Source organism: Canis lupus, chromosome 25, assembly GCF_011100685.1.
Source record: "Canis lupus familiaris isolate Mischka breed German Shepherd chromosome 25, alternate assembly UU_Cfam_GSD_1.0, whole genome shotgun sequence".
Classification (NCBI taxonomy): Eukaryota; Metazoa; Chordata; class Mammalia; order Carnivora; family Canidae; genus Canis; species Canis lupus.
This window is the reverse complement of record NC_049246.1, coordinates 2,488,247-2,496,271: the sequence shown is the minus strand read 5'-3', so window position 1 is coordinate 2,496,271 and position 8,025 is coordinate 2,488,247. Positions and strand designations below refer to the sequence as shown.

At 40.5% G+C, this 8,025-nt stretch overlaps 1 long non-coding RNA gene across 1 annotated transcript; it reads right to left on the bottom strand.

The window, feature by feature from the left end:
* Positions 1–586: 586 nt before the first annotated feature.
* LOC111092433 lies at positions 587–3,197 on the bottom strand. The gene is made up of 3 exons (XR_005378312.1): positions 3,095–3,197; positions 2,880–2,949; positions 587–843 (listed from the first exon to the last, which is right to left on the bottom strand). It is a non-coding gene; the product is annotated as an uncharacterized LOC111092433 (long non-coding RNA).
* Between the last annotated feature and the right edge of the window lie 4,828 nt (positions 3,198–8,025).

The following is an 8,025-nucleotide window of genomic DNA, read 5'->3' as shown; positions in this document are numbered from 1 at the left end:
TGAGCTTCCCTAAGAACTCATTATTAAGTAGAGTCTGCATCTTATACCTCTTTACAGTGTTATTATACTGGAGCCCTATTGATTTGGTTGTCAGACATGAGGAAGGGAAGCCTTATAGAATGAAATAGTGAAATCTCCACCTTTTAATGGTTCTGTGTCCCTGGGCTGTGACCTTCTCGGGTGTTTATTAACTTTTTCTTTCTCTTAAGTGAGACAGAAAGACTAGAGGGCACTGGAGTTGAGGAATTGCCCTTCTTTCAGGCTGAATAAGGATCTGGTAAAGTCTTTTCCCTTAGAGAACAGACCTTTGTTATGGAAAATACTCTGTGTGCATTTTGAAATAGTTACTTTTCTCTTCCCCCTGCCAGAAACATGAGGGTATTATTCTTGGACCTTCACCAAAAGAATCTGGGGATGGGAGGTTCCTTGAGATCCCCACAAAGACTGTCAACAGTTCTCACTTTTTTTTTTTTAACTTTTATTTATTTATGATAGTCACAGAGAGAGAGAGAGGCAGAGACACAGGCAGAGGGAGAAGCAGGCTCCATGCACCGGGAGCCCGACGTGGTATTCGATCCCGGGTCTCCAGGATCGCACCCTGGGCCAAAGGCAGGCGCCAAACCGCTGCGCCACCCAGGGATCCCTAGTTCTCACTTTTAACTTTGTTCACAGTCTTCAGCAATTCATCAAAATTGCTATTTAAGTGTTCCTACCAGTTTATAACTTCAGCAACATCCACTCTGTGTAAGTCAACTTCAACTGTGATTCTCTATCTTCTTTGACTCTGTGTTTATCTTCCTTCCCAAGTTTTGGAGTGACAGCTTTTCCCGGGAACGCAAGTCTCTGATGGGCCCAAGAAAAGTCATTAATTTTCAGTTTGTTCAGTTTTTATCTGGTTATAATGATAAATAGATACTTCTCAAGCTCTTTATGTGTCAGAGCTGAAATAAGCTAGTTATTTCTTTTGAATTTAATAGAAAACATGGTACCCTTATATCACTGTAAAACAGACAATAGTGAAAGTAATGCCATGTAATATAACAAACAGCTTTTGCACAATATGAAAAGTATAATAAAAGAGAAAAATAAGATTTCTTCATTAAATAATCTACACTGATCACTGAAACTTTACTGATGAATGAGACAGTTCTTCAGGCTTCAAGTAAAATATTGGCCATCATGGAAGGCTGGCATATAGATAAGCAGTTAGTGCTCAGTTCCCCAACAGATCGGTACAGGAGCACATGAAAATCACCATTTGTTTTTGCCTAATATTTTACATAAATGTATGTTACATGCAAAGCTTTATTTCGTGCTGGCCAGGGAGTTGAATCCAGTAGTGTAAACAGGGAAAGAGAGAAAAAGGAAGAAAGAAGGAAAAGAAAAAAGAAGTAAACAAGAAAAGTGATTCATTTTTGCATAGTATGATTTTTTTTTTTACTTTTTGAAACTATTAAATTCATGTATTAATTCTGATGTGTTATCAGAAAAAAGATTGGATGTTAGGGATACTCAAAAGCAGATGTCTTGGAGAAGATGATGCCTAAATAGGGTCACAGAAGGTGAGCAGGAATGAAAAGACAAAAGGAACTGAGGAAACGAATTCCTGAAAAAAATGTAAAAAAGGAGTAAGGACATGAATTACTGGAAAAGTAAACAGCATAAATTGAAATTGCAAATCACAGTAGAACTGAGTTGAATTTTTGAAATACAACAAAATGGTAAGAATCAATAGGTAATACATGGGATAGTGTTCAGCAGATTTTAAATGATTGTTGCTGAATGGCTTTGAGACATTAGTAAAAGCTATGGACTTCTCCCCAGAAGTCATGTCCATCTACGCAAAATCGTGTGTTACAATTTTATGGCATATATTTAGTCACTGAAGCCAATCGAGATCATATTGGGCGATAGATGGGCACCATGAATGGGTTCAAAAAGAAAACCTGGGGAAAGGCCAAATTTAAGGAGAAGGCAGTAAAGGAAGAGCTCATAAAAAGACTGAGAAGAAATGATCAGAGCAAAAGAAGGAAAACCAGAAGAGATTTTGTCATTTAAAACAGTGTTGCAATAAATTCTGTCAGCCAACTGTCTCAAATATGACAGAGAGGTTCATAGAGACAGTGACTGAGTTTTTTTTGGATCTGAAATTATTGAAGTCATTAGGTGACCTTTACCCATGCAGTTATACTGGGATAGTGACTATATATAGTAGATTTATGTGGATTATATAGTGGTTGGGAAATGAGTAAGTGGAGATTGTGAGCAAGAGAATTTGGGCTTAGCTGAAGAGAGAATGATAGAATGTGTAAAACAGTATATGATCAAAGAAGGAATAGCTATTTTCAAATGGAGAAACTTGACCTTGTTCATAGGTTGGAAGGAGGCAAATGGAAAGAAAAATGCTGAGGAAATGGGTAGAAAAGTATGTAAGTGGCCAAATGAAGTCCCAAAGAGAGCTGGAAGGAGTGGCTTGAGGCTGCAGATGCACACTAGATAAACAGGAAGAGAAGACTGACAATTTAAAGGCTAATCAGACAGCTCTAGGGGCAATAAAATCTAAAAAAAAAAAAAAATCATCTGGATAAAGTGGCTTAATATGGGCCCATCTGTACATGCTTTTGTCCTTTTTTTAAAAAAAAAATTTATTTATTCATGAGAGACACACACAGAGAGAGAGGCAAAGATATAGGCAGAGGGAAGCAGGCTCCCTGTAAAGAGCACGATGTGGGACCCTGGGATCACAACCTAAGCCAAAGGCAAACGCTCAACCACTGAGCCACCCAGGTGCCTCTGCTCTTGTCTTATTCAGAGATAGATTCCCTGAAATCTATCCATATTGTGAAATTCCATATTAAGCCATAAAACTTCTGACTTACTTGGAGCTTGGGTTAAGAAAACATTCCAGGGCAACTCTTTCCCACTGTATGTCTTCTTTTTGTTCTTGCTCTAAAATAGACATTGCTATGGGTGAATAGCTCTGAAAAACTATCATAAAGAATGTACTGCAGTCAAATATCATCATCCCTTACTAGCCTGATTTTAGAGGACAGCTACCTACAGAACTTTTTTTTTTTTTTTAATCACCACTCACCTCATGACCCATGTGTTCTCTCCAGTATTGCAAGAATCAGATCCTGGGAACACCACTTACATTACTTTTAGCAAGAATCCGCATGAGATAAGCAGAAACCATCTTCTCTCAGCAGTGACAGAGCAATGCTTGCCCCGTGACCTGACGTTTTTTAGCAGCTGGGCCACACACCTGGTGATCTCTGTGACGCAGACAGTGAGACCTTCCAGCTTTTCCTTTAGATCATGCCCTAGGGTGACTTCTTGAGTCCTTGAGAGCTACTCACCAAAGGAAGATCTACAGTTGGCTTTGCCTGAGTGTCGCAGCGCTGGCTCTTCCAAAGGCTTTCAGACCACTTGAGATAAACTCTTATTGCTTGAAACACCCAGAGTGGATTCTCTTTCTCAGACCAAATGCTGATGAAATCGCCCTGTGGCTGGAGGTAAGAGGCTGAGCTGTAAACGCAGTGGTTTACCGGTCTCAGGCTCTCTCCTGCCACACTTAGCTCCTTCAGGTCATGCTGCATATCCGCTATATCCTGCACACACTCGTTTTCTGAATATAGTATCATTGCAAATATGTTGAATAGATTCTGGTAGGCTCTAGTACGGATGGCCTGTCATGAACCTAAGCGAATTGTTACCCAGATGTCTTATTTTTGAAAACCCATTGAGGCTCCATTTTGGGAGACACTGTGTGGAGGCCGAGAAAATCAAGGCCGTTCCACTTTAAGTTCAGCGTTAGCGCACGTCCAGCCATCCCAGGCCCCGGTGAAGAAGAGCTGAACCTTACCTTACTCCAGTTACAGGAAGAAAACAGCTTACAGCTTGAAGTCCTAGAAAGCCCCGTATTAGAATAAAAACAGAGTCCAAGCCAGTGGCAGGAAGCCCCATATCAGAATGAGAACAGAGCTCAATGCCCTTGAGAGCCCCATATCAGAATGTAAACAGAACTTGAGGAATTGCTCCAGCCACCCCCCCCCCGCTTCTGGAGGTCCCCCAGACCAGCCCATAAAACTCAGCTGGAAGCACCTCGGGGGCCAGGTCCCTGCTCCGCGGTGTGGGGCGCACCTGGACCCAGGCCCGAGCTTGTAATAAACCCTCGTGTGTTTGCATCGGGGTCGGCTCCTCGGGGGTTTCTCGGATTCGCGATCTGGGGCACAACAAGTGGGTGTGATTCCTGCCCACAACGTGGGCCCCTTGGCTGGCCGAGAATGGGAGCCCGAGGGGGCTGCTTCAGCCCGTGAGGCTCTGCAGGACGCCCCGCCCCGCCCCGCCTGCTCCGCTCCGCCTGCTCCCGGGGCCGCGCGGTCTGCCTCGAAGGGGGTTCAGGGGGTTCCTGGGAGAGGGCCCGGGCAGCCTCTACCGGGGCCAGCGCTGCGGGGGGGGATGCGCCGCCTCGGGGCGCCTGGTAGGACTGTGCGGGACTGGCACAGACTGGGAAGAGGAGAGTGGGAAGGGGACTGCTGGACAGGAACACGGGACCCTGATTGTCCGCGTCCCCAACCCTCCGCCGCTCCAATTCTGCGCCACCCTCAGAGAGTCTAGGCCATTTCTACATGAGTATGATAAAGAGTATGAGTTTAAAAGGAGATAGAGAAAAAAAAAAAAACCATTTTGGATGCTTTCCTATCACTAATTTAGTGTTCCAATCTAAGTCATTCATTCGGAGTTTATATTAGGCTGCATTCGCTGAGCAAAATTATAAGCATTTTTGGTAAAGCTGTCCCTTCCAAATGATGCCTCCTGGGGTGGTTTATTAAGAGAGTGGTGATTTCAAAGTAATAACAGAGTTTTGAAAATTAAAGAGACAATTAATAAATATATGTATGTGCCATATCTTCCCCCCTGCCAATTCATCCTATATACTGCTGTCAGAAGATTTCTTTATAAAAGTGTTTCTGATTATGGCATCACTGTGCTAAAATGAATATAGAATAAATTACAGACTCCTCACCACAGCATGTAAGTTTTTCTATGATCTATGCCTTCTTTTACCTTTCCACACATTTATTTTCTTTTAACACACCTACCCATCTAAAAAGACTAGACCACTGGCCATAAGCAGCAAGACCATGACAAATCTAAGCTGTCAGCTCAAGCTTTTCCCTTTCATCTATCCTTATCAGGATCCCCCTCAGCCACTCAATAGGTCCCAGCCCAAACATGATTTCACCGTAAATATATTTTGACTACCTCAGCTCCCTTATTTAAATTCTCAAAGGACTTTTTCTTTATTACTGTTACAGGTTTGAGGCAATGACAGAGTGAGAAAAGGCAGTTAAAACCACAGACTAGAATCTAATCTAGAATGACAAGACTGACGATACAGATTTTGGAACCTACTTCATAGAAGCAATGAATGAATGAAAGTACTAGAAGTGATTATGGCTTGGCAAATAAGCATTTTAGTGGAATTTCAATGTATGCTCTCTTAGTCTGTATTTGGGACTCCAGAATGGAAGATACTAGGCTTGAAATATACAACTTTAAAACAATGAACCTAATCACTCAACAAAAATAGTTCAGTCCATTAAACTGTGATCTCCTGGGATGCCTATGTGGCTCAGTGGTTGAGCATCTGCCGTAGCCTCAGGGAGTCATCCTGGGGTCCAGGATTGAGTCCCACATCGGGCTCCCTGCATGGAGCCTGCCTCTCCCTCTGCCTGTGTCTCTGCTTCTCTCTGTGTGTCTCTCATTAATACATAAATAAAATCTTAAAAAAAAAAAACAATAAACTGATCTCTTTATCTTTTGTGATAATTGCCCATTAAAGAAGCTGTCTCTTTCATGTTGGTAAATCACCCCCCCCCCCCTTTTTAAGCTGGGCTTACTTCTTTTACTTTTTTTCGAGATAATTTAAGCATGTTGATAAAGACTATCTTTAGATTTTCAAAGCATCTTCTTACTGAAATATGGTTCTGATTATTTATTCATCCATGCATTTATTCCCTCTGCTCTTGAGAATATTTAACATACAAAGTTCATTGGCAGGAATTGGAAGTAGGAAAGACTCATTAGTTTGAACAAAAACAATGGCTCTGGCTGACTGGACCAGAGATTTCCAAGAGAAATATTGGGAGAAAGGATTTCTAAGGCCACATGAAGTCAGATCATAAAAGACCTTAGATAATTAGCCAAAAGGTTCTGAATCATTCAGGGGGCAAAGGGAATTTAATACAACTTTTGATCAGGAAAATAAGATGATCAGGGATAAGATTTAGAAAAAAGTGTGACTAATAAAGGTAAATTGTTGTAATGTAGGGAAATCCTTTGGCATCTATCACAACCATCTGTGTGATAGAGTGACAATATAGTAGAAAGGAAAAGAAAGGGAAAGAGAGATTTTTGGAGGTAGGTACTCGTAGTCTACACTAATTTGGAAACTGATTAGATTCATGGGACACAGACAAGGTTGACCACAAAATTTGCAGGACCCAGTGAGAATGAATGAGGTCCAAACTGTGGATCCTCTTGTTCAAAAGGCAGAAAAAAAGTACTACTAAGTTACTAAAATATAAATCCTTTCCATTTAAGATAGTTCATTATTCATAAATGTAAGAAGGGTAATGGAGATACAGAAGTAAAAAAGTAAACTTCAAAATCAAAAAAGATATTTTGACCTCATAATTTTATGTAATATAAGAAAAATATTAAAGTGCTGCATTACTCTTGGCAAATTCAAGATCTCGGCTAGTTTTTTGATAATTTTTAATTTTGAGAAGCATCTTTATGCTGATGCAACTATTATGGGACTATTAAGAACAATTTACTGGCTGTGAAAACATCGGGATAACTTTTTTAAAGTGAAGTATAATTGACATATGTTGTATTAGTTTCTGGTGTACAACACAGTGAATTAACAATTCTATACATTACAATACTCATTAAGTGTAGTTACCACTTGTCACATTGGGATAAATTTCTGATAAATTATTACAAAACACACATTTTTTTAAATATATTTTTTTAAATTTTTATTTATTTATGATAGTCACAGAGAGAGAAAGAGAGGCAGAGACACAGGCAGAGGGAGAAGCAGGCTCCATGCACCGGGAGCCCGACGTGGGAATCGATCCTGGGTCTCCAGGATCGCGCCCTAGGCCAAAGGCATGCGCCAAACCGCTGCGCCACCCAGGGATCCCCATTTTGTTTTTTTTTAAAAGATGTATTTATTTATTTGAGGAGGAAGGGGCAGAAAGAGAGAAAAACTTAGGCAGATACCACATTCAGCACAGATCTCGAGTCTGGACTTGATCTCACAAACCTGAGATCATGACCTGAACCAAAACCAACAATTGGAAGTTTAACCAACAGCTCCTCCCTGGTACCCTCCAAACATACACTTTACTATAGCTAGAATTGAGGGGTGTGGGGGAATAATTGTTCTAAAAAATTTAACTCTTCATACTAATTAATTTTGTGTAATTCTGAATTTATTTTTAAATGTATATTTTTACAAGAGCATTTTAACAATTCCTCTGACATCTCTTGTAACTTGAGGTCATTCAAGAAACTGAAAATGTATATAATTTTATACAATTCAAAATACCTACTTGTGCATTTTATTGCTATATTTTCAATTATAAAGAAATATTAATTTCGAAGTTGTGCTTTGGGGGCACCTGGGTGGCTCAGTTGGTTAAGCATCTGCCTTCGGCTGAGGTCATGATCCCAGGGTACTGGGATCGAGCCCATCAGGCACCCTGCTTAATGGGGAGCCTCCTTTTCCCTCTCCCTCTGTGGCTCCCTCTGATTACTCTCTCTCTCTCTCTGTCAAATAAATAAATAAAATCTTTTTAAAAACTGTCTTTTGTTAATAATTTGTTCTTTGAAACTTTATTGAAAATGTTCTTTTCTATTGAAAGTGATGATCTTCAAATTTAACTTCTGTTTCTAAGCTTGTGGACATTTGCTTTGCAGTGTTATAGCACTTTTCAAAACCAGCCATTC